We start from the raw sequence: 27262 nt of genomic DNA on the forward strand, positions 1-27262 counted from the left end.
GTAGTTTCTTATACATTTATATCATTTAAATAATTTTTATAGTTTTTTAATACTTTTTACTTTTCTTTTATAGAAAGTGCTTTATAATAAATATTTATAAAAGTAACTTAGCTTAATGCATTCTCCTTAGTTGGATCGGGTCGGGGCTTGTCACATCGACATGTTTCGCCTTAACGGCTTTTTCAAGATATCAACCCCCTATTATTCTTTTTAAACAGACCATCCCGATATTTGCTGCTTTTTGATCTATCCAAGACCCAAGATCTTGGATAGATCAAAAAGCAGCAAATATCGGGATGGTCTGTTTAAAAAGAATAATAGGGGGTTGATATCTTGAAAAAGCCGTTAAGGCGAAACATGTCGATGTGACAAGCCCCGACCCGATCCAACTAAGGAGAATGCATTAAGCTAAGTTACTTTTATAAATATTTATTATAAAGCACTTTCTATAAAAGAAAAGTAAAAAGTATTAAAAAACTATAAAAATTATTTAAATGATATAAATGTATAAGAAACTACATGGGCAAATGAAGAAGCCACAGCCATAGCCAACCATAAAAAGTTTTGGTTGTTTCGTGAAAGTATTAACGAACAACGTTTGGCATGTCTGAAGCCCTAAAGAAATGAAATGAGTAAATACATTGGTCAGTTAGATATACTTCTTTGATATTAGACTAATGTGAAGGAGGTGACTCAAATCTGTACATGCGTAAATTTTAGACACAGATCATGCACTTACATTTACATGCACAAATTAAAATTGAAACATGCTAATCGTTCCTTGTTAAGAGTCACTTACCACTGCTAATTGGCGCACACCCCCAAATTTGCGTACATAACTCAAAACCATTTATAGAATGTATGGGTATGCACTAACCACAAATAACTGGTTTATCTCCCACTGAATATGTAGAGATAGTGAGGTATGTGCAGTTTAACTGGTCAGCTGCTGTTGCTGGGAAGGATAAAAGGATATATTGCTTCATGGAAGATCAAATAAGTGAACCAAATTTGGTTTGTGCTTCTAATGTTAGGTTTAATTATTGTGAGACAATTGCCTAATAATGGCCCCCTTTTAACAAGCTGTGTAAGGGATTTAAAAAAAAAAAAAATTCATGGGTCACTGTGGTAAAAGCTCCGACCCTCATAGGAATTATGTGAGCGTTGGAGCTTTTACTGCAGTGGCCTGCGATAAAAAGCCCTTACACAGCTTGATAAAAGGGGACCAATATGATTTCCCATTGTTCATACTGATTAAAAGAACAACAGATTTGACTGTGTACTCGCACTCCTCCCCCCACCCATGTGCGTCGGAGCTAATATCACCGCTGCCAGCAATATAAAAAAGTCTAACGCGGCTTCATGAAAGGGGGGAGGGGAAGTCAATTTAATTTCCCAAAGAATAGTTTAACCAAGATCTCATGATAATTTCCTCTAAAATATTTGACTAACTTATCCTGTGATCAGCTTGATTGTTCTAATTTTTTGTAATAACACACAGCTTGCCTATTTGTCTTTCCTGTATAGGCACAGACCAGCAGTTCAATAGGAATATAATTTTATTTAGATATATAAATCTATTATTTTAGCCTGCGGTTCAAAATGACTGATTTGGCATAAGGTTAAAAACAACACATTACATATTTTAGTTTAAAAGGTTAAATCTTTCTTGAGGTCTTTCTGAGTTTGTTCCAGTAACCGCTTCTGCTGATAAATTACCAGCTATTTTAATTTATATAGATATAGCATCATAACTTCAGCAGAAAAATGCTAGTGTAAAGCACCTTGCGTCCATCCCCTACCGCAGCATATGCCGTGAAATTTATATGACAAGAGTGAGCTCATAGAAACACATCAGCCATATGAGCTGTCAAACTGTGTTACCCAGGCCCTTTTCTAAAAGGACTTCTAAGCTATCTTTTTATCATCATGTTCCAAAACATATCATGTCTCACAAGTAATGAGGCCATAACAATCCCTGCAGAGTCTCTAGAACATGGAAATAATTCAAGTTAAAAAAAAAAGTCCTTCCTACTAGCTGGATTGTATGGCAATTTGGCATTGAGACTACAACAAGTGAAGTCATGAGTTTTGAGCTTACATGATACATGACCTAAAGGAAGTCCAAATATTACAAACATACATCTTGTAGAGTCCTATTCAAATTGCTAAGACCTTTAAACAGACTACAGACTGCTGATTAATAACCCAAATATGAGACCTTACCTTTAGAATGAATATAGCCCTCACTTCTTCTTAGCCTATTAGGCCCAAATTCTCAAAATTGCGCCAACATTTAAGCAGTAGTAGGCACTCTACCCCCGCCTAACTTAATAATTGGTGATAAACAGCGCGGTAATTGACCGAATCATTTAAAACCAATTAAAATCTCATTTTTAAAAAAAATGTAGGTGCTTGCAAGTGCCTACAAATGACGACATCCAACTCCCATCAATAGAGGTACCTACTGGTGCCCATGTCTAAAGTAAGCATGGTTTACCCCAGAAGTGGCTATAGGTACCAGCAGGTACCTCTATGGTCAAAATTCTCATCAGAATTTTGACCATAATGGTACTTGCTGGACCTGCTGGTACTATAGAGGCACCAGAAATGTAGGCCTGTAAAACCATGGTGCTGTCACGTGATTGACACTCATAAGTACATAAGTACATAAGTAGTCGCCTCCGCCGGGGCAGACCAGAGGTCCATCCAGCCCAGCGGTCCGCTCACGCGGCGGCCCATCAGGCATATTGCCTGATCAGCGGTCCCTGACTAATTTTATGCCTACCTCTACACTTATCTCTAAACCTTCCACTGCTCTTATCTGTACCCCTCAATCCCTTTGTCTTCCAGGAACCTATCCAGGTCATCCTTGAAACCCTGTACTGTGCTATTTCTTATCACGGCCTCCGGAAGGGTGTTCCATGTGTCCACCACCCTCTGTGTGAAAAAGAACTTCCTTGCGTTTGTTTTAAACCTGTCCCCCTTCAATTTCATCGAGTGACCCCTTGTTCTTGTGGTTTCTTTCAAATTGAAAAATCTGTCTTTGTCAACCTTTTCGATGCCCCTCAGGATCTTGAAGGTCTCTATCATATGTTGCTTTTCTATGCAGCTGCCGCTAACGGTGCTGTTTGGAGAATCTGATCCTTATTTATTTTATTTATTTAAGAGACATAGTCCACCTACAAACTAAGCGGATTATAACCATACATATATAAAATATTTAAAAAACACAGTATACCTAAGAAACACTTTGAAAGGTACTGTAAAACTGTTTGTCCATTTTAAAAACTACATGCAATCTACTGCTTTCTCTAATGGTTGCTGCAGCAATGAATTATATACTATGTAATGAACCCCAGTAAGTCCAGAAGCTTTACAGCAGGCAGCACCATAGTTTCCAGTTGCATTGGCATAGATAACGGTGCAGAAGCATATTGGAATTTACTGTTGGATTCGAGAAATTACTTTCTGACAAGCTGTAGTCGGATCTATTCTCATTCTCATGCTTGGTAGTTGAGAAGAAAACGCATCATTATATCACCATCTCCTGTAGCTGCTGCGCCACCAAAAGTGCTATCAGCATATGCTCCAGCTCCAGCTATTGGGGAATCTCCTACATAACCTGGGATTTTGTGTGTGACATTATTAGTAAATGTTCCAGCAGCAATGTTTCTAAGTCCATCAATTACAATCATGCCAATTGTATTATGATTGTTAACACTGAGAATTTTTCAGTGGACATTCCATTTTCCTTCATTTAATAATTTTACCGGCCTGTACAGTCCACAGAATTTAGAAGCATCTGGTATCACATTCTTCCGGAAATTTGGCTGACAATGCTGATTTAACCATGCGGAATATATTGAAAGAGATTTGTTGGTAGTTAAATCTTCAGCAGGAAATTCCATATTCTGAACAAACACTGATGCAGATTCTCCCACCAAAAGTGTGTGCTGGATATATTCCATCACAGCTTGAGCCACGCCAATATGTAGCATCTTTAACCGCTCCAACTTCCATTGTGTTACCATTCATTATTATAGCATCCAAAGTTGGTTCTCCAAGTTCATTGGGGCTTCTTCCAAACCCCAAACTGCCTTCACACTGGGCGATCTCATAGTCAATGCTCCATGCTCCAGCTGTCTAACACAGAAGCCTTGAAACTGCTACATTACGTGACAACCGTACCAGCCTCTCACGAGTTTGTGCTCGTTCCCCTACAACCTTCCTAGCCTAACTACAGAGTTGTTATAGGTTATAGTAAATATTTTTTATTCAAAAAGAAAATTTTTGTATGTCTTAATATTTATTGAGACTTCTTTATAAAATGGGGACTAATTTAAAATTTTAGCAAACATTTGGTTCTCTTGAAAATGAATGCCATTAAAAATGAAGGTACCTATGCACTAACTCTTAGTGGGTTTTGTGTTGTTGTTTTTTTGTATTAAATGACTCAGTATAAAATTGCTAGAATCCTATTGTGACCAGGTGAAGGCCCAGTGGGCACTCAAGCCTAGGGACCCAGCACAGGTAAATTGACCGAGTGTTAGTCTGAGGTTGGTGGAGACTTTAGCAAGACCAGGAAAGAAAAAAAAAAAAGGTCTAACTCACTGCTTCTTGGCAATGAAACAGAATTTATTGTATCAAAATAAGATTTCAGATCAAACAGTTCCTTCAGCAGGACTTCACTATAAGTACTTTACGTTTGGCTGTTGCCTTAAGCAACTTTCTCCATTCTTAAAGCTTCAGGATTCTGAATTCTTTCCATCCAGAACAAAACAAAAGAAAAACAATAGTTTCTTTTCAAAGTATGTCCTTCACATTAGCAAAAAGGTTCCTAATCTACAATAGTCCATGCCATTCCAAAACATATTTCAGGGCTCTAGTAAGGCATAGGATTTGCATAGTCCTTCTGTCCTATAACCTCCACTTCTTCCTGAATTCCCTATTTCCTTAAAGGGTTTGTAATCCTGGGCCAAAAGCCTGGATGCGACCTGATCACAGGGCCTTGCAAACTTCGGCAAGTGGTAAGTATTTCTAAAAACCTTTACCACTCTGTTACTGTCAAGAAATGGTTAAAACCTGAGTTGCTTCCTTTGATCATTTGACTCTCCTATTAAAAGAAAAAAACATTGGTTACCCATAAATTATAGAATTACATATAAAATAGCATTATTTACACACAAAACGTTAATGATTAAATCTCCTGCATTTTTGGAAAGGCTTCTAATCAAGAAGGACATGGCGGTACTTGAGAGAGTCCAGAAAAGAGCAACTAAGCTAATAAAGGGTATGGAAGACCTCTCATATACTGACAGACTGAAGAAGCTGGGGCTTTTCTCCCTGGAAAAGCAGAGACTTAGAGGAGACATGATAGAAACCTTCAAGATCATGAATGGCATAGAAAGGGTAGACAGGGACAGATTTTTCAAATTACGGGGAACCACAAGTACTAGGGGGCACTCAGAGAAATTGAAAGGGGAAAGGTTTAGAACAAACGCCAGGGTGGTGGATACATGGAACGCGCTACCGGAGGATGTGATAAGCAGGAGCACGCTACAGGGCTTCAAAGAGGGTCTGGACAGGTACCTGGAGGACAAAGGGATTGAGGGGAACAGATAGGAGTAGAGGTAGGTAATAGGGATAGGATTAGAGGATTAGAGGCAGTTACAAAATTAGTCAGGGACACTGTTCAGGCAATTAGGCCTGATGATGGGCCGCCGCGAGAGCAGACCGCTGGGCAGGATGGACCTCTGGTCTGACTCAGCGGAGGCAACTTCTTATGTTCTTATGTTCTTAATCCTTTACGTTCCAGCAAGATCTTTAAGATTTGAGGACAAATCTCTCCTCTTAGTCCCCTCACCAAGATTTATTTACTCAAGAAGAGACACGATCTTTTCTGTTACAGCAACTCAAACCTGGAACTTACTTCCAATATATAAGGGAAGAAAAATCACTTAGTAAGTTCAAAGGTCTCCTGAAAAGCTGGCTCTTTAAGGATGCTTTCAACTGAGATGCTCGAATTCTATATAACTCAAACATCCTATAGCGTACAAAAATTTTTAAATGAAAATTAAATGGGTAACTCTTTCCCATCCTATTGTCTCATCACCTATGTTCATTTTATTTGGTTATGAATTGTATTTAAACCTGTCCTCCTCTTGTGTCCTGTAGTGTCTTACCTTTATTACCGTATTTTCACGCAGATAACACGCACCCGTGTATAACGCGCACACGGGTATAGCGCGCAGAAACCACGATATTATGTATAAAACCTTTTGTATACCGCGCTCACGGGTATAACGCGCATGCTGCCCGACTGTCCTTTCGCCCGCCCCGACTCTCCTCTGGCCACCCCGACTCTCCTTTCGCCGACCCCGACTCTCCTCTGGCCACCCCGACTCTCCTTTCGCCCTCCCCGACTCTCCGTGCGCTGTCCCGACTCTCCGTTTACTCGCCCTGCCCTGCCCGCCCCCCCCCCCCGGCAGGACCACTCGCACCCCCACCCCGAAGGACCGCCGACTCCCCGACAATATCGGGCCAGGAGGGAGCCCAAACCCTCCTGGCCACGGCGACCCCCTACCCCCACCCCGCACTACATTACGGGCAGGAGGGATCCCAGGCCCTCCTGACCTCGACGCAAACCCCCCTCCCTCCATCGACCGCCCCCCCCCAAGAACCTCCGACCGCCCCCTCATAAATGCTTTTATTAGAAGCTTATGGCTTGCCCACTAAATATCCTCCCTTCTGGAAGACACAGCAGAGAGTCTAATAAGAGCCCACGAGATACAAAAGTTTTTCTACATAGTTCCCACCCCGCCCGACGCCCGATTCACCCCCCCCAGCAGGACCGCTCGCACCCCCACCCCGAACGACCGCTCGCACGCGCTCCCACCCGCACCCGCGATCGGAGCAAGAGGGAGCCCAAGCCCTCTTGCCCGGCCGACTCCCCGACAATATCGGGCCAGGAGGGAGCCCAAACCCTCCTGGCCACGGCGACCCCCTACCCCCACCCCGCACTACATTATGGGCAGGAGGGATCCCAGGCCCTCCTGCCCTCGACGCAAACCCCCCTCCCTCCAACGACCGCCCCCCCCAAGAACCTCCGACCGCCCCCCCAGCCGACCCGCGACCCCCCTGGCCGACCCCCACGACACCCCCACCCCCCTTCCCCGTACCTTTGGTAGTTGGCGGACAGACGGGAGCCAAACCCGCCTGTCCGGCAGGCAGCCAACGACGGAATGAGGCCGGATTGGCCCATCCGTCCCAAAGCTCCGCCTACTGGTGGGGCCTAAGGCGCGTGGGCCAATCAGAATAGGCCCTGGAGCCTTAGGTCCCACCTGGGGGCGCGGCCTGAGGCACATGGTCGGGTTGGGCCCATGTGCCTCAGGCCGCGCCCCCAGGTGGGACCTAAGGCTCCAGGGCCTATTCTGATTGGCCCACGCGCCTTAGGCCCCACCAGTAGGCGGAGCTTTGGGACGGATGGGCCAATCCGGCCTCATTCCGTCGTTGGCTGCCTGCCGGACAGGCGGGTTTGGCTCCCGTCTGTCCGGCCAACTACCAAAGGTACGGGGAAGGGGGGTGGGGGTGTCGTGGGGGTCGGCCAGGGGGGGTCGCGGGTCGGCTGGAGGTTCTTGGGGGGGGCGGTCGTTGGAGGGAGGGGGGTTTGCGTCGAGGGCAGGAGGGCCTGGGATCCCTCCTGCCCGTAATGTAGTGCGGGGTTGGGGTAGGGGGTCGCCGTGGCCAGGAGGGTTTGGGCTCCCTCCTGGCCCGATATTGTCGGGGAGTCGGCCGGGCAAGAGGGCTTGGGCTCCCTCTTGCTCCGATCGCAGGTGCGGGTGGGAGCGCGTGCGAGCGGTCGTTCGGGGTGGGGGTGCGAGCGGTCCTGCTGGGGGGGGGTGAATCGGGCGTCGGGCGGGGTGGGAACTATGTAGAAAAACTTTTGTATACCGCGCTCACGTGTATAACGCGCGAGGGGTATGCGCGGTAGGTAAAAACACGTATAACGCGCGCGTTATATGCGTGAAAATACGGTAATTGTGTTTTTTATTCTTAGTTTTATTTTACTTTTACCCTGATTTTATTTGTAAATTGCATTGGATTATGATATTGCGATCAAATTAAACTTTTAAATAAACTTAAAACTTGAAACTTGAGCTTTTAAAGCGCTGTTCAAAGGAGTGGGTTTCTTTCTCCCAGAATTGTTCTGCTGTCTAGAATCCACCTAAAAAAAACCCTTTCAGGTTATACAGCACATTTTCTACTATTTTGCTACTTAAGAACTTTTCACAGCGCCACTCCTGGAATTATCCTCTCCCACCATTTAGTCCTTTACACCAGACTGCAGCCAGGATCTAACAGCTACTTAATAAGAAAAGGAAAAAGAGAGAAATCCTTTTACTCTCAAAACACTGGCAGCAGTTATCAGGATTTTCTCTTGCAGTTCCTTTACTAGTCCTAACATCTTCCACAGACTTTAATCTTTCTTCCAAACAGATTCACAACTCTCCTTAAGATGGGGTGAAACTTAGGGGTCCTTTTACTAAGGTGCGCAAGCCGTTTTAGCGCATGCTAAACGCTAACGCGTCCATTATATTCTAGGGATGCATTAGCGTTCAGCACATGCTAATATTTAGCGCTCGCTGAAATGGCTAGTGTGCCTTAGTAAAAGGACCCTTTAGTTAGTAGGCTTTATGTATAAACACAATAATGTCCCAGAAATTCAGTTGAGCATTGAACTTTGAACTCAGGTCTCCATGGGTGTGTCTTCCACATTTTCCCCCATTACATGCCATATGTTTCAGATCTTCCTCCATTTCAGAGTCCTGAACCTCCCGCTCTTGATCGATTTAAATCTAATTTAAAGACATTCTTATTTAAAGACGCTTTTGATCTTTAACCACTAACCACCGTCTCCTGCACAGATGTAATAATTCCCATCCTCAATGTACTTACCGTGTTTGTCTTTCTATCCTATTCATTAATGTATTTCTACCCCTTAACCTACTATTTCATACCGTTAGTCTATTAATGTGAACGTCTGTCAAGTATTGATTCTATCTCATCCCTCATTTTACCTTGTTATTCTAATAAGATCTCCCGAAGAGAACACTTGTTTGCATATCCTTCAATAAAACTCTGTCATTACAAAAGGTTCCTTCAGAGAACCTTTTCCTTTTTAGGCGGCCAAATTGAACATATGGCTTGCCAAAATGGTGTTAGAAGCTTCCTCTTACCTTGACTTTAGAAAACAGATATAAACGCAACTATTTATCGCATGCACATTTTTAGCGCGTGCTAACCCCCGCACTAGCTGAAAAACTACTGCCTGCTCAAGAGGAGGCGGTAGCGGCTAGCATGGCCAGCAAATTAGCATGCACTATTACGCGCGATAAATCGCTAATGCGGCTTCGTAAAAGGAGCCCTTAATGATGTCTATTCTTAACTTAACTTTTTATTCTATTTTAAATTGTTTGTATTTCTTCACATAGTTAGCATTTTATTTTGCTGGATCTTCAGAAGATTTTAATATGATGTATGCATTTGCATTGTATGTATTGCATTGTATGTATTGCGCTTGATTGTTGTGAACCCCCTAGAACTTTCGGGTATGGCGGTATATAAAAATAAATAATTATTATTATTATTCTAGACTGTACAACCCGTAAATTTTACATTTTTATCATTGTACGCCGCTTAGAAATTTGATGAGGAGGATAACAAATTTTAAATAAACTTGAAAAAAATAAATAAAATAAACTTCTTGCTGATATGGTAACTCAGGGTAAATCCAAGTTTCCAAATTTGTTTACAATTTGATATTCCGACCATCAAACAAATAACAAAAGGTTTTGAAAGGTACCTATATTGCTGAGGTCTCCATTCTTTATCGCTGGTCCTGGTCCCACATGGCTTGGCTGGAAGCTGTTTCTCCTCAGGGCTCCTGCTTTGCTCTGTTCTCTCCTGCACTGCATGGCTGGGATAATTAAGTCAAGGGCCAGGAAGCTGTTGGCTTCTAATTGATGCTGCTCTTAATAGTGTGCTAGCTTGGCTGCCTTTAGATTTTTGCCCACTGTTTTCCCTTAGGTTTTAATTCAGGACTGCCCTGTTTTGTTTTGCTGGACTGAATTAAACCTGGATACTTTGCTGTCACATTTTCAGTTGGCTTCTGAGAAAAAGCTAAATAGGACCTATCTTTCTTTGACTTCTTTTCTAACAATTGACTGGTCTTAGTAACAGGCTTAATACAGCCAGGGTTTGACACCTCTGGCTTTAAGACTGGGTTCACAGGAGCTTCCCTATGATCCTATGCATATTAATATATGAAAAATGGCTGCCATTAATCTCTTAGGGTCCCTTATACTAAACTGCAGTAAAAACTGGTCATTGCTTCCTATGTGCTAAGGCCATTTTTACCGCAAACGTAAGATAGCCAATTTCCCTTTTTTTCTATTAATGACCATATGCCAAAAAAAAAGTGCGTATTTACCAATACCTATTTTGTAGGCAATAGGGACACACAAAGTAATCCTGTGCTAACCAGTTAGCAAATGGTAATGCATATGTACTGATTAGTACAGGAACATCCACTCTCCACCTCTTAGCATGCCCCCTTTAAAAAATACAAAGCATTATTAGCAACCTGATTGGCTTGTACCCTAATTAGGCATTTACCACAGGACACGTGACCACATCCTGTGGTATGCCATTTTAAGATGCAGTAAGCAAGAATTACTGCTTATTTCAATTTAATAAAAGAGTCCACTGGGAACTTTTCTGCATGCTAAGCCCAATTCCAACACAGCCATAAGAGAGGCTTTTTTATTTTGTTGAATATCTGTCCATGTGCTAATGTTAATATTAGCACATGGCCATACTGTATAAATGTATCACCCAAAATGGGAGAAACAACTTATTATACTGGATATATATTTATTGATAACTTCTAAAATCACAGCTTTAATGTTTTAATTCTTTAAAAAAATTTTTACAATAAAATAATCTAAATAAATTAGTAAAGTGCTCAGACAAAATAACCACTTGTGCAATGATAACATCAAATAGTGATTATAATTGGGACCATCATAGCCTTTACTGTCCTACCAGAATAGTAAAAAAGTTTTTTACTTATCTGAAGATACTGTATAAAAACATTAAAACAAGAGCATTGACTACCTCTTAATTAGAAAGTGCTAAGGGCTCTCACATAATGGACATGCTAACCAGTTAACCTGTCAGTAATGTAAGTACGGCTAGCTGATTAACACTGCTCTGTTCATTTTCTGCCCCTGCCCCCCTCTGCCCCCAAAACTAGGGTTACCAGATGTCCAGCTTTATCCAGACGTCCTCTTTTTAGATGACAGGTCCAGGCGTCCGGACAGATTTTCAAAACCTGGCACTTTGTCTGGGTTTTGAAAAGCTTCCAGGTTGGGACCACATTGGGGGAGGGGGAGAGGGGGGATCTGCGCATGCATGGATACAATATAGTGACATCATGCATAACATAACATAACATAACATAACATTGTGCAAATTAACCGTGTAACCAGAAGTTCAACGCGGTTTACAAAAAGTTATAAAAGTAAACATGTTGCATGAAATAAGATGATTCGTTAAACAGTAAAATATTTAGAAAAAAGATAGGTCTTCAATTGTTTTCTAAAATGGCCATAGGAATGGGTAGTAAGCAACAATATTCGGAATTCATTGTCTTGAAGAGCTGCCTGAGATGTCAAAGTATGATTCATAAATTTCTTACTCCTGTAACCCTGGACAGATGGAAAAGTAAACAAAAGATGAGTTCTTCTACTATGTCTGTATGATGCTAAAGAAAATCTATTGACTAAGTAAGAAGGGGCTGTACCATAAGCCTTGTAACAGAAACAGCCTAGTTTAAACAATACCTGGGCCTCCATTGGCAGCCAATGCAATTCGCAATAAAAGGGTGTAACATGATCAAATTTCTTCAGGCCATAAATCATTCTGACCGCTGTATTCTGTATTATTGTAAGTCTTGCTAATTCTTTCTTGGTGACTGTCACATAGATAATATTACAATAATCGAGAAGACTCAGTAGTAACGATTGAACCAATAATCTAAAAGCAGTAAATTCAAAATAAGATCTAATTGTTCGCAATTTCCATAATGTGAAGTGGTATTTACACACTACAGCATCTATCTGAGCATGCATTGTAAGATGCTGATCTAAAATAACTCCCAAAATTTTAATCGTTGGATGAATTATATACTGAGTTGAATGTTCAGAAGAAATATTGATTTTATTTTTTAAATCTTTATTCATTTTTAAACTTTTAATAAGTGTGATAACATATCCATACAAATAACCATAAATATATCATTTAATAATCAACAATGATACATATAATATTCTCTTATCTCCCCCCTCCCCACCCTTATCTATCATATAATCAATACTTATACAACATGTAACAATAAAAATACCCTCCCTCCCACCCCATAATTGAACTTGTAAATTTAAGGGAAACAAGATTTTTCTAATCATTACAATACTTTGTTAATGGCTCCCAAATATCTTGAAATCAGAAGAAATATTACTAGCAGTCGCCACGAAAAACTTTGGTTTGCCAGAGTTTAGTTTGAGTTTAAATTTTTGCATCCAGGAATTCATCTGTTTCATTACAATTTCAACTTTAGTGGTAATCTGGTATAGGACTGAAGTAAAAGGTATGACAATAGTAATGTTGTCAGTGTAACTAAACAGTTCTACATCCATGTTGCTCAAACATGAGCCCAATGATGAAAGATAAACATTGAATAGTGTAGGTGAAAGTGGAGAACCCTGAGGAACACCACATGGGTTATTCCAGATTGAAGAGAGGTGGGTCCTAAACCTAACTTGGTACAATCTGGACTCCAGAAAACCTTTGAACCAGGAGCCATTTCCTTGAAGGCCCAGAGTATCCAAATAAATTAATAAAGTAGAATGATCTACTAGATCAAAGGCGCTACTAAGATCGAATTGAAGCACTAGTGTGCTTTTGCCTTTACTTAGAAGGCTTAATAAATAATCCAGTAATGCAGCTATCACCGATTCAGTGCTGAAGTAGGATCTAAATCCTGATTGTGAATCATGGAGTAGAGTGTGTTGCCTAAGATGTTTAGTCAATTGGATATGAACCAGACCTTCCATTAATTTAACAAAAAAGGGAATAGATACTATTGGTCTGTAATTGGTAAGCAGAGAAATAGATTCCTTAATATTTTTAATTATCGGTGTAATTATTATATTACCAGCATCTGAAGGAAATTTTCCTATATCCAGGGAGTCGGTAATCCATTCAAATAACTTCAATTTAAAATTTGAAGGAGCAACAATCATCATATCTGGAGGGCAGGAATCAAGCCAGCAGTATGATTGAGCATATTTATGAAATAAGTTGGAAAAATCATGCCATTCTGGTTTATCAAATGTAGACCAACACAGATCAGCATGAACCTCTTCTTCATCATTAAGATTAAGGGCTCCTTTTATCAAGCCGCGCTAGCGGGGTTAGCGCATAAGACATTTCATCACGCGCTAACCCCCGCGGCCGGCTAAAAAACTAATGCCTGCTCAATGCAGGCGTTAGCGGCTAGTGCAGCAGGCGGTTTAATGCGCAGTATTATGCGCGTTAAACCCCTACCTCAGCTTGATAAAAGGACCACTAAGGTTTAAGTCCACATTCAAGTGGCTATATGAAAATGAAGATCTCAAAGATAATACCTTAGAACTAAAAAAATTGGCTAAATCATTTACGGATGGGAGAGGTGACCAAGAAGATTGCTTCTTTTGTGTTACATTGAATGTATTATTGACTAATTGAAATAGTTTTTTAACATTATAAGTAGTAGCACCAACTTTAGCTGAATAATATGTTTTTCGTTTGTCACTTAACATAAGTTTATAATTTTTAACTTCTAGTCTCCATTTTACTTTATCTTCGGCTAGTTTAGATTTTATCCATTTTTTCTCAAGGCGTCTTACGGAACACTTCATTTCCAATAGTTCAATATCATACCACTTTTTAGCATCATCTGAATGTCTTTTTATGGAGTGCTTAGGGGCAATTTCATCTAAGATGGTATTACAGTTGTTGTTCCAATTAGATGGAAATTCAGAAGTATTATTTTCTAAGAATGAATCTGCGTGTTTCCAAAATTCGATGGGATCTGGAAATTTTCTAACTAAAATTTGTTGTTTTTGTTGTGTCAAGATTGAGTTTGATTGCACAGGCCAATCTAGAAGAAAGTAGTATATGTAGTGGTCGGACCAATGGGTCTATGACCAACGTCCTCCTTGTAATTCAATTTTAGGTGAGTAATTTGTTTTAGTAATTATGGAAACCATGTCAAGTTGGTGACCATCTTTATGAGTTTGAGAAATTTGTGAAATATGAAAGCCTAAGGTAGCTAAAAAAATATTTAAATCATTCACATCTGGATTAGAATCTATTTCCAGATGGAGATTAAGATCACCTAACAACAGACAGTGGGGGGCAATTAATGAATTATTAAAAATAAATTCATAAAAAATCTGTTTGGTCTAGGCCCAAGATCCGGGAGGGCAATAGAACAGTATACAGTATGCACATGTGTGTGACATCATTGCATCACATCTGCGCATGCGTAGATGCCTTCCTTAAGCAGCTCAGGTTTCAGGTTTATTAAAAATTTGATATACTGCCTTATCAAATATCAAAGTGGTTTTACAGTGTTATTAAAAGAAGACATTAAAAACAAATTTTCAATACAGCAACAAGAAAACCAAGAGACAGACAATGACTTATTGGTACGAAAGGTAACAGGGAGGAACTACAATATTTAGATAATAAAGAATGAGGAGGAAAAATGCAATATGGAGGGACAAGCAGATACATCAGCCAATGGGGCTTGGCTTAAGAAAGTATAAAAACTTCCTTAATACGTCCTTAAAAGGACGATTATAGATCATATGCATCTTTAAAAAGAAATGCTTTTTAGTAAGCTTTGAATTTATCAAAGGATGTAATTTCTCTTAAATGATTGGGGACCGAATTACAGAGGGTAGGAGCCATAATTGAGAAAATACTGGATCTCATCGTGTTGATGTATCTTAATGAGGAGATAGGCAACAGATTTTGATTCGAGGAATGTAAGGCGCATTGAGTAGTGTGAGGGATCAGTGGTCTGTTAATGAACTCCGGTTGACTGGCGATTTTTGTTTTAAAGGTCAATAATATAATTTTATAGATGATTCGATGCTCAATGGGAAGCCAGTGAGCTTTGATCAGGAGGGGGGGAGGGTGTGACATAATTGTATTTGCGTGCTTTTGAAATAATTTTTACAGTGATTTGGAGATGTCTTATTTCTTTCTTAGTGATACCCTTATATAATGAGTTACCATAATCCAGACATGATATGACTAAGGAGTGAATGAGAATGTTCAATGAAGGTTGATCGAGTAAAGTGGCGCAGGATCTTATCATTCAGAGACGATAGAAGCTTTTTCCTTACTACTGAGCTTATTTGGTCATGGAATGTAAGTTTTCTGTCTAAGACAACCCCAAGAAGCAGTTTATAGCATAAAACATTCACAATGATTGAAAGAGCAACATATAACAATACTTTCAGTACATACATTTAACCCACTAAAAATAGCAGGGAACTACAGTAGGATTACATATCGTCAATTGTTAATGAATCAAGAGCATTATTCATAGTTCAGATTCCTCTTTAAACATCTCCCTTCCACCTAGCATCAGAGGAAGGCATCTAGTTACAATCGAGTTTTTCGCATTCGCTTAAAAATGTATTACTTATCTTCAAAATCCAGTTTCTATATTCTTCTGTGCACAATATTATAGTGTTCTTTAAAGTTCGACCTTGCCTGTGTGTGGTTAATGTACTCCAGAGCTGGGCACAGAATTATATTAAAATATTGGCATGTTCTACCATAACACTCTTGTCTTTTCAGAAAAGCAAAGGGTAATTTGCTGACACATTCCCATCTCTCGACATCACAATCATGAGAGGGAAGTAGGGATCATTGCAATTATGCAATTATGGCCTAGAACTATGTGGTAGGGCTGTACATAAAAATAAAATTATTATTATTATTTGTCATATACATTAGAAACTGATCAGCATGCCCACGTCAGTGCCAGCTCACCCTTTGACGTCGCCTCCTAGATGCAGGTCCCGGATATGATGTCAGAGAGAGCATCGATGCCGACGCGAGCGCAACCTCGCACCGGGGAAGTAAAAAAGGTACGGGGAAGACAAGGGGTGTACGCGCGCAGCATGGAGAGGAGCAGGGGGGACAGAGAGGGGGAGGGCTGGCATGCCCTTAGGAAGACAGCACCCAGGCGGACTGCCCCCCCTCGCACCCCCCCTTAATATGCCACTGACTCTGGCCATTTAAGTTCTGGAACATAACCAGCCAAGTGCTGACTCTACCCCTGGAACAGCCCCAAAATAGTCTGTTTCAATACAGGCGTAAGCATGTGTGGCAAAGATGGCTGCAAATTACATTCCATTGTATTTAAATGGAGGCTAATTTGGTCAGTAACTACCGTGACCTCACCTGAAAATAAGCCCTAGCATGATTTTCGGGGTATGTCTTAATATAAGCCCTACTCCCGAAAATAAGCCCTAATCGTAGGCAGCCGCGCTTCCGCCCGCCCCCGCTGCACAGCTGAACCGCCGAGAAGGCCGTGAGGTAGCCTGTGAGTGCTGCTGGCCTGACGCTCCTCTGCGGCAAAACCACGTGCGTAGAATTGTTTCCCGACTGGCTGTGTTTCTCCAAGTTGTGTGAGGAAGGCTGCCTATCAAATTGTTAACTTGTTTAACATATCAAGGACTAAATTCTACATTGTAGGGTGCCAAAAAATTGGTGCCAAAAAAAGCACTTTTCTATAAGCAGTGCTTAAAGTTAGGAGTAGTTTATAGAATAGTGTTTAAACCCCGGGAACCACCATTAAATTTAGGCATGGCCATTTGCAACAAGGACAAATTTAGGTGTGGATGCCTGTGTTCTATAATTACACATGTAACTGAAAGCAACACCCCTAATCTACCCACAACCCACCCATTTCCGTGCCCCCTTTTTTGACTTGCCCAAAAAATTTAAGCATGGATCTCTCACCTACATTTATGTGTGTAACATGTAATTGATATTAATTAACGATAATTGCTTGTTAAGAAGCCAATTATTGGTGCTAATTAGCTTGTTAGTTAAATTGCACACACAACTTTTAGCTCTTTTTATAGAATTTAGGGACATTTTTTTGTTGTTTTTTTGTTTCACTATTCAAATTTGTATTGTAAACAGGTTTAATACATTTACCAGGAATTCAATTGAGCTGCACTCTTTAATAACGTTCCCAAGTAACAAGCAAGTATTTTGCTTTCATCATTAAACTGAGCTAATGTGCAAACATTTCTTCACATAACATATCACTGTTTGCCTTGTAGGATTATATCATCATAGCTCTAGTATTTCACCATAATTCACTCCAGGTCTGATTGAAAATATGGGCTCTGCGCTACCACAAAGGTTTTCTTTTGCCTACCTAAGAATCATAGTGCAATAAATAATAAACACACAAGCTCCTTCTTTAGCCAGATTCCAAGAATTTTATATGCTGTAATTTAATCCTCAGAAAACCAGAGGATATTATATGAACTCAACTGTCTTGGCCAGAAATCTCCAATTTGGATGGCTCTTTGATGTTTATATCTCCAGCTCTTTGATGTCTTCATAGTGTTTTAGAAATGAGAAAAAAAACCTGACTTTATAAATCATGTTGGGATTATAGTACTGACAATATGGTGATGAATGGCACAAGGGTTCAAGAGGGGGATGGGGGGAAAATATTAAATTAATCACAAACCTGAGACTGTGTAGCATTAGCTCCTGGTGACTTAAAGATCCTCTGCATTCCAGATGCAAATTGAAACAAAACTATTTCTGCTTCATTATGAGCACCGTCCCACATCTGCAGTCATGCTACACTAAAAATACTTGTTCCTGTATCATAAAACTGCAGTGGCTATTTTTCATCAATTTAAAACACATGAGCAAAAGGTAATTTGGAAATCCGTAGGCTTTTCATATCTGAGCTTTTATGAAACCACATGTAACATTATTTATCTACATCTTTCTCTCTCTCTCTCTCTCTATATGTACCTATTCCAGCATCTCTCTATATAGATAAAGATGTAGTTGCATTGATAAAGATATGTATACTTATTGCATTTGTAATTTCCTGATTTTAATTCATATACTGTACTAGCATTTAAGCCTGTTACATTAATGGGTGCTAGAATATATTAGTCTGATCCAGTATGGCTATTCTTCTTATGTCTTACCCCCATAATCAGGCTCCCATTTCCCCTTTTACCTTTCCTATTTCCACCTTTTTTCACCAACTTAAAAACTGTCCTCTTTCTCTGTCCTTCACCTCCACAGAACTTCCTCATTATTCCCCCTTTCCACATCAACCTTCACTTATTCTTCCAGCTCCTATCTTCAGCCCCTTTCTCTCACATGCCCCCTTTAAATCCCCACCCCCTTAAAAGTCTCCTTCCCTCAAATATCCCCTTTTTTAGCTCCAATCCAAATCCCTTTTTAATCCCCCCAGCCCCCTTCTCCTATCTTTTTCCCTTTCAGCTTCCAGCCCCAGCCCCCTTTTCTCACATGTCCCTTTTGCAGCCTCTTTCTCACACATATCCCCTTTTCTGCCCCAGCTCTATTCTCTTACACATCCCCATTGTCAACTCCCAGCTCCTTTCTCTAACGTCCCCTTTTTTAGCTCCAAGCCAAATCCCTTTTTAATCCCCCCAGCCCCCTTCTCCCATCTTTTTCCCTTTCAGCTTCCAGCCCCAGCCCCCTTTTCTCACATGTCCCTTTTGCAGCCTCCTTCTCACACATATCCCCTTTTCTGCCCCCAGCTCTATTCTCTTACACATCCCCATTGTCAACTCCCAGCTCCTTTCTCTAACATGTTCCCTTTTTACAATACCAACCCCAGCTCCAGCCCCCTTTTCCCACCTACCCCTTTTTTTCAGCCACTATTGGCTCCCAGTGCTATCCATCACCAAGAAGCTCTGCCCTCCCCTGCAGGAGAGAAAGCCTAGCTTATGTCCTCAAATCCTTGCCCTTATCCTCATTGGCTAGGCAATCGCACCTCTAGCTCCCTTTTGGCTCCCTGCACTATCCATCACCGAAAAGCCCCACCCTTCCCTGCCGCAACCAGAAGTGCCCCTTCCCCCTCCGTGGCAGCGCTTGTATTTTTTTCCTTTTGGTCTCACCCGGGGTTTCTTTGGCAGACTGAGAGAGGGCAGGAGGGGGGGGAGTCACTGCCAAAGTGTTCACCACTGGCTCCAGGCTTGCAGCGTCTCCGAGGGAGGACGATGAGGAAACCACCTCAGGCTCCTTCAAATAGGGGAACGTTCTATTGTACTGCGCATGCAGAGGCACGAAGTGCTAAATAAGGGTTTTATTATATAGGATATAGAAATTGTTTTATCTGACAAATAGTACACTCATATATATTTTATGGTATGCCCCCATCTATCAATTTTTGTATCAAAAATTTGGATAAAGCTTCAGCGTTTGGTTCTTGGTTACATACATCAAACTGAAACACCTTCTGAATTAAGGTATTAAATATCACTAATAGTTGTCAGCCCCCGCCCCATGATGCAGCTCTTCCTAAGACTCCAGCAGAAGCTTCAAATGATTTTTCTTGGAAGTTCTCCTCTTCTTTTGGCAATGTAAGGACCTTTTTCAAATGAAAACAAACAATTGAGACTGTATAGTATTACGTACATGTATTTGGTTCTAATAAAAAGAAAAAATGCCATTGAAAAATTCTTTTTTTTTTTTTTAAATTCTTTACTGATTTTTAATCAAAAACAGTGTCATACAAATGAAAGAACAAAAGATATTCCACATATTACACTATTATCTATAAAGGTAACATAAATATCATTCAATAATTTCATTTTCCTGCATATAATAATATCATAATATATCCTAATATACAATACAAACAAAGAATAAAGTTACCCAAATATCACTATCAATATTTATTCCCCTCCCTCCAACCCCCCAACCCCCCTGGATGTGTAAAGATAAATAAACCAAAGAAAAGAAGAGATATGATGAAAATACATTATTATGTTTTTACAAATTTAGTCAATGGGCTCCAAATTTTATTAAATACCTCACTAAAACCCCTACATTCTGCATTAATTCGTTCGTATCTGTATGTAATACACACATTCACCCACCAAAATGTATAATTAATTCTATCATGGTTTTTCCAATTACTTGTAATCAATTGAATGGCTATACCTGTTAGGATCATAAATAGACGACTTATATTTATCTAGAGTGGGTTTCACATGTAAAATTGTTCCACAAATTATAGCCTCATATGACATTGGAACATTTGAATCTAGTACTAAATTTGTTTGTCCCCAAATTGACTTCCAATATATTAATATAAACGGACAAAAATACAACAGATGATCCTATACCAGTATGACAATGCTAGCATCTATTAGACTTAGAACTATCTATTTTATTTCATCGAACTGGGGTCCAAAAAATCCTATGTAACAAAAATAACCATGTTTGTCTCATAGATGCTGACGTTGTACATTTCAATCTCCAAGTCCAAATTCGTGGCCAACGAGACGCAGAAATATACTGTTTTATCTCGATGCTCCAGATGTCTCTAAGACTATTTTTTGGCTTTTTATTCAAAAATCCAGAAATCAATTTGTACCACTGAGCAGCCTGATGACCTACTAAATCAGTTTGGTAGCAAAGGATTTGCAGGCTAAAATATGTTTTAAAATTTTTCCATTCAGGGAACCCACTCTGAATAGCCTGCTTCAACTGCAACCACCTATATTGTTGAGATTTTAAAATTCCAAATGACTGTTGCAATTGTGAAAAATCAAGCAGATTTCCATTAGACATAACGTCATCTAATGTCTGAATACCTGCCTGCATCCAGTTCTTCCAAGCGATCCCAGCACCGCCTATTTGAATCTTGGAGTTTAGCCATAAGGACTGCAAAGTAGACTTTATTATGGGAACATCTGTTAACTTATCAATAAATTTAATTGTTTTCCATGTGTCCAATAAAATCACATTATCCTTAGCGTACCTAGGTATTTTAATACTTAATATATGAGACAGTCTCATCGGGGACATGATTTTCCACTCAAGATATAGCCAGTCTGGGTAATGTTCTAAGAGCTCAGGGAGGATCCAATACATACCTTGACGCATTATATAGGCTTGATGATACCTATAAAAATTGGGAAAATTTACCCCACCCTCCGCAATTGGTTTTTGTAGAGATACTAAAGCAATTCTTGCTTTCTTCCCTAGCCAAATAAATTTTGTCAATATAATATTTTACTTTTTGTAAAAGGAGCCTTGAAAATAAATTGGTAACATACCCAGTTGGTAACAAATTACCGGCAAGATCATTATTTTGACCATTTGAACTCTCCGCCACCAAGACAAGTGTAAAGGGTTCCATTGCTCACACATTTCCGTGACCTTTAATAATAATGATTTTTCATTTATTTTCATCGTTCCTTCCAATGTATTTTTAATCCATATACCTAAGTATTTAATACCATCCTCCTTCCAAATAAAAGGAAATTCATCAAATAATCTTTTCGTACAATGTACATTCAATGGAAGAATTTCTGATTTCCTCTGGTTTATTTTGTAACCAGAGAATTTTTCAAATTTATTAATCAGTTCCTGTAAACATGGTATGGTAATTTCAGGACTTCTCAAATGAAGCAAAATATCATCTGCATATGCAGAAACTTTGTATTCCCAACCTGCCCAAGGAATACCACAAATCTCCTCTGCTTGTTTAATAGCCAACAGTAAGGGTTCCAAAACAATATCAAACAGCAAAGGAGATAACGGACATCCCTGTCTCACTCCCCTTTCCAAGCGAAACCGCTCTGAAAAAGTATTATTAATGTACAATCTAGCAAAAGGGGAGCAATACAAGGTTTGAATCATTTGTATAAATCCAGAACCAATACCAAACCATTCCATAGCCTTAAAGTTATTACTCTCTCAGTGTGGGGGAGGGGGGTGGGAATGTATCATTACTTTAAAAAAGAGTGGTGTATTGGGAGAATAATTGCAATTATATTATTGATTAAGTAAAGGGGTGGGGAAAAATATTACTTTCAAATTTTTGTAAGTTCAAAGTGCTTTTCTTGATTTGTTGTACGTTCAGATTCATATGTATTGCACTATTACTACTTGAAAATCAGTAAAGATTTATATATAAAAAAAAGTTATTACTCTCTCATTTGTAACATTCTTCTAATGCCCAATTGACATTTCTTTTATTAACAGGGATCTCAACTTTTTAGCAACATAACTTGATGGCAGAACTTTGTTTACAACAATACTTCCAAAACAAAAATATTAGAGACCAGTCCTACACCTGCTGCTGGCGATATGTCTGTGACCTTGATTTGTATATCTTTGTTTCTACAACAGTTGGAAATTCGAACTTTTACCCCTATGTATTGCCATATATCTAAAGATATCTGTATTGTTCAGTATAACATGACAATAACATTGAGAAACATAACAGCATAAAAATTGATTTATATATCGCAGTACCCTGAAGTTCTATGCGGTTAACAATAAAAGAAAAGGCTGTACACAAAGCAAAATACATCCACAAACTTTCTAAAATGCTGGTAAGAGACAGAACTAACAATCAGACCTTTAAATTCTTTATCCCAGGTTGCTGCCTGGTAAGAGAGAAGCTGATGAAAGTATCTTTCATATAAACATTTTTTAGCTGATGAAAAAGTAATACACTGAGAGCCACTTGGATTAGTAAATTCAATATGATTCACTAAATAATTTGCTCCCCCTTTTACAAAACTGTAGCATAGTTTTTAGCATCGGCCACGGTGGTAACAAATCCGACGCTCATAGAATTCCAATGAGCATCAGAGCTGTTACCGCTGTGCCGTGACAGTGCTAATAACCGCGCTAGAGTTTTGTAAAAGGGTGTGTGTGTGAGGGGGGGGGGGGCGTGATGCAAGAACATGCAACACCTTATAACACAAACATCCAAATTTAAATATCACTCTTGCCTCGACTGGGAATCAATGCAATTTGTGATAAACTAAAATAGTAATTGAATAGCAATATTAAAATAGCAAATTAATCCCTCCCCCTTTTACTAAACTGCGATAGCAGTTATTAACGCAGGGAGCCGCGCTGAATGCTCCGCGCTGCGAAATAGCAAATGAATAGCAATATTCTGAATAGTACAGAATCCAAGAAGATTTTTTCTGATAGCCAGCAAAATATATAATATTACAATAGTCCAGCATACTCAGAACTAAAGATTGCACCAATAATCTGAAAGAGGAAGTTTCAAAATATGGTCTCATTGTTCACAATTTCCATAATGTATAAAAACGTCAAACTATTGGGCTAGACTATATTAATAAATATAAATACAGCACAGATATAGAAAAAATTTGATCAGGAAAAAAATCATATTATTGCTAAATCTTGCATTTACTGTAGTGTACAATGCGAGCAGAGGGACACAGATATTAAGGGGGGAATTGCAAAAACACACAGTAAAAACTCCCCCCCCCTCCTTTTACTAAACCGTGATAGTAGTTATTAGCGCAGGGAGCCATGTTGAATGTTCTGCGCTGTTTTGTGACAGATTGGATAGGCCATTTCAGTTTTAGTCTGTTGTCAATTACCATCGGTTCGATATTCAGCATTATTTGACTGGCCAGGACTGACTATCTGCCAATATTCATTGGAAAATAGGCTGCTATCTCCTTCTGAATATCCAAGTCAGCAGCTAGACCGGTGACTGGCTATATTGTGTGACATCGCTGCTCTCCACCAATATTTAGTAGCTAGTTAAGATCAGCGGCCAAATAAACCCACCTAAGCAGGTCTATCTTTGCTGGCCAGCCAATAAATATTGGCTTAGTTGGCTATGTCTTGGCCTGCTCCCCCCCCCACCCCCCAGAAATTGGGATATAGCCAGCTGTCTGTAGTGGTCTGAATATCAGGTGGCATATCTCTATGAATACAGTAATTTTAGTTTGTTTGTATTTTTAAAGGGGGTTAAATTATGAATACGGTAGTTATAGAAATTGTGTCAAATACCAGTCAGAAGGGAGCATTAAATCCTTGAAGGTACCGGTGCTCTCAGGTTTCAAACTTGCTTTACATAATAAAACCAAACAATCTCATTATACCAAACTTGACAGCATCTCCTTCGAATAACCCTGGGGGCAATAGAAAGCTAAGTTCAAGATAATTAATTTTGATGCTAACATGGGCCCTCTTTTACTAAGCCATGATAGAGGTTCCCACCATGGCCCAGGGCATTATACGCTCTGACGCTCATTAGAATTCTATGAGCGTTGGAGCAGTGTCAGAGCATTTAACACACCGGGCCAAGGTAGAAACCTCTACCACAACATAGTAAAAAGGGGAGAGGGAGGGGTTATAAGACAATAGAATACAGATTGATGAATGATGTAATCATAAAACAATTCAAAGTTTTCTAATCCATTTTCTAACTGATCATATAAAAAAATGATTTTGCCCAGTAAGCTGAAGAGTTGTGACTGAGACATCATTTCTATGCAATTACTGACATCAGAAGATTTAGCTTAAAATGAACTATATAAGGGGGAAAAAAATGGGATTGTATATTATAATATGGCACCTTGAAGCAATGCTTGTCTTTGACAATGCAATACCAAAAAAATCTATGAGCTTGATTGAAGTGCAAAAAGTTGTATGCAAGCTGGACAGGATCCAAAGAGAACTGTTAATACGTTAACCTTCCATCTGCATATGAAACTGTTTACCTGCAAGACCAGATTGCAGGCGGGTGGATTGTGCATATGTTTTGAGTTTCTGCAGTGTAAAAGATGAAAAGGAAATCATGACTGAATCTGCGGCTCTATTTGAAGTCACATATAACTCGTATGTATGCTAGTGAGTTTCTAGCATACATGCTACTGTGGATTGCTATATCATTTGTCCTTTAAGACCAGGCTTGGTAGCTAAGTTATTTTAATTCTGTGATCCAGATGCTCTCTTATTTTAATACAGATGCCAGGTGTGGACATGCTTCAAATATTAAAAGCTTGGACATCAAAGGGGTTATAGTTCAAGGTGCCGAAATAGTTTGGTACATCTCACCTTTAATCAGTGTTTGATCAGAGAGAGGGTGTGTTTTTCTACTTCTATATCACAACCAGGGGGGCTCAGATCTGATTTTTCTTTTTCATATTTTTAGTGAGCCATTTCTGCATTTGTGCTTTACTGTTATGTACCTGCAATTGGAGAATTTCTCCCTTCTGCACAGGACAGCAGCAACAGCCAAATGTGTGCTATAGGAAGTTGCATTGTCTCTTATTTATTGTATAATTTTAGTTTAACTTTTTAGAATATTGTATTTTAATCATTGACTGTATATTCGTGGAGGGACATAATCAAAAAAACGTTTAAGTTCCTTTTTGGCCTAAGGCCTTAAACGTTGACAGCAGAAGCATGGAAAGTGTCCATAACCAAAACAAACGTCCTTATTTTGATAATGGCCTGCCTCTACATTCAGCTGTTTAAACGCCCAGACCAACACTACGTCTACACTTGTACCCAAACGACGTCTACACTTATACCCCTTAATGAACCAAAAAAAACGCCTAAGCCCCAAATGTCCAACACAAGGGCTTTTAGGCGAAGGAGGAGCCAGTCCTTCGCCTAAAAGCTGGAGTCTGTAACCGGTGTCTGTCAAAAACAACACCAGTTACAGAATCCACCCCAACCCCCCCCATGACATCGGGGCAGGAGGAAACCCAAGCCCTCCTGCCCCACGATCCCTAACCCCCTCCCCCCCGATTACGGTCAGGCAGGAGGGAACCCAAGCCCTTCTGCCCTGGGCACCTGCGGCACCCCGCGACAACATCGGGGAAGGAGGGAGCCCAAGCCTTCTACCCCGGGCACCCGCGACACCCCGCGACAACATCGGGCCAGGAGAGAGCCCAAGCCCTCCTGGCCCCAACGAACCATGACCCCCCCCACCAATTATGTTTGGGGCAGTGGAGCCTAAGCCCTCCTGCCCCGCGGGCCCCCCAATTACGATCAGGCCAGGAGGGAGCCCAAGCCCTCCTGACCTATAGCCCCCCACCCCCCTACATGATTGGGCAGGAGGGATCCCAACCCCTCCTGCCCAGGCGGACCGTCTATCCCCCACTCCCCACTACAATATGGGCAGGAGGGATCCTAGGCCCTCCTGCCCTTGACACAACCCCCCTCCCCCAACATCCACCCTCCCGAACCCCCATCAACCCTCCCCACTGACCTGCTACCCCCCCTGCCGACCCCATGTGCTTAAGGCCCCACCCACAGGAGGAGCCTAAGGCTCCCAGGTCTATTCTGATTGGCCCAGGCACCTCAGGCCCCACCTGTGGGCAGGGTTTCAGCTGCCTGGGCCAATCCAGCCCCATTCCGGAGCCGGCTGGCCTGCCGGACGATTTGAGGTACGGGGAAGGGGGATGGGGTGGGGGAGTCATGGGGTCGGCGGAGGGGTTGCGGGTTAGTGGGGGGGCTGATCGGGGGTTCGAGGGGGCAGACGTTGGGGGAGGGGGGTTGTGTCGAGGGCAGGAGGGCCTGGGATCCCTCCTGCCTGTATTGTAGTGGGGGATAAGGGGGTCCATCTGAGCAGGAGGGGCTGGGCTCCTTCCTGCCCGATCGTGTAGGAGGTGGGGGGAGAGAAGTCAGGAGGGCTTGGGCTCCCTCCTGGCCTGATCGTAATTGGGGGGTGCCCACGGGGCAGGAGGACTTGGGCTCCCTCCTGCCCCGAACGTAATTGGAAGGGGGGGATCGCAGATCACTGGAGCCAGGATGCCTTGGGCTCTCTCCTGGCCTGATGTTGTTGTGGGGTGCTGCGGCTGGTGGGGCAGGAGGGCTTGGGCTCCCTCCTGCCCCGATGTTGTTGCAGGGTGCCGTGGGGTGCCGCGGGTGCCCGGGGCAGGAGGGCTTGGGCTCCCTCCTGCCCTGATGTCGTCGGGGAGGTCGGGGTGCCGCAGGGCAAGAGGGCTTGGGCTTCCTCTTGCCCCGATATTGTCAGGGGGGAGTGATGTATCGTGGCAGGAGAGATGGCCATCTCCCCTGCCGCGATGCGATCACT

General features: G+C 41.1%; 1 pseudogene; it reads right to left on the reverse strand.

Moving 5' to 3' along the window:
- Window positions 1-3291: 3291 nt before the first annotated feature.
- Window positions 3292-27262, reverse strand: part of LOC117354914 — a 43444-nt pseudogene continuing 19473 nt past the window's right edge.

The sequence above is a fragment of the Geotrypetes seraphini genome, chromosome 2 (assembly GCF_902459505.1).
Source record: "Geotrypetes seraphini chromosome 2, aGeoSer1.1, whole genome shotgun sequence".
NCBI classification, from domain to species: domain Eukaryota; kingdom Metazoa; phylum Chordata; class Amphibia; order Gymnophiona; family Dermophiidae; genus Geotrypetes; species Geotrypetes seraphini.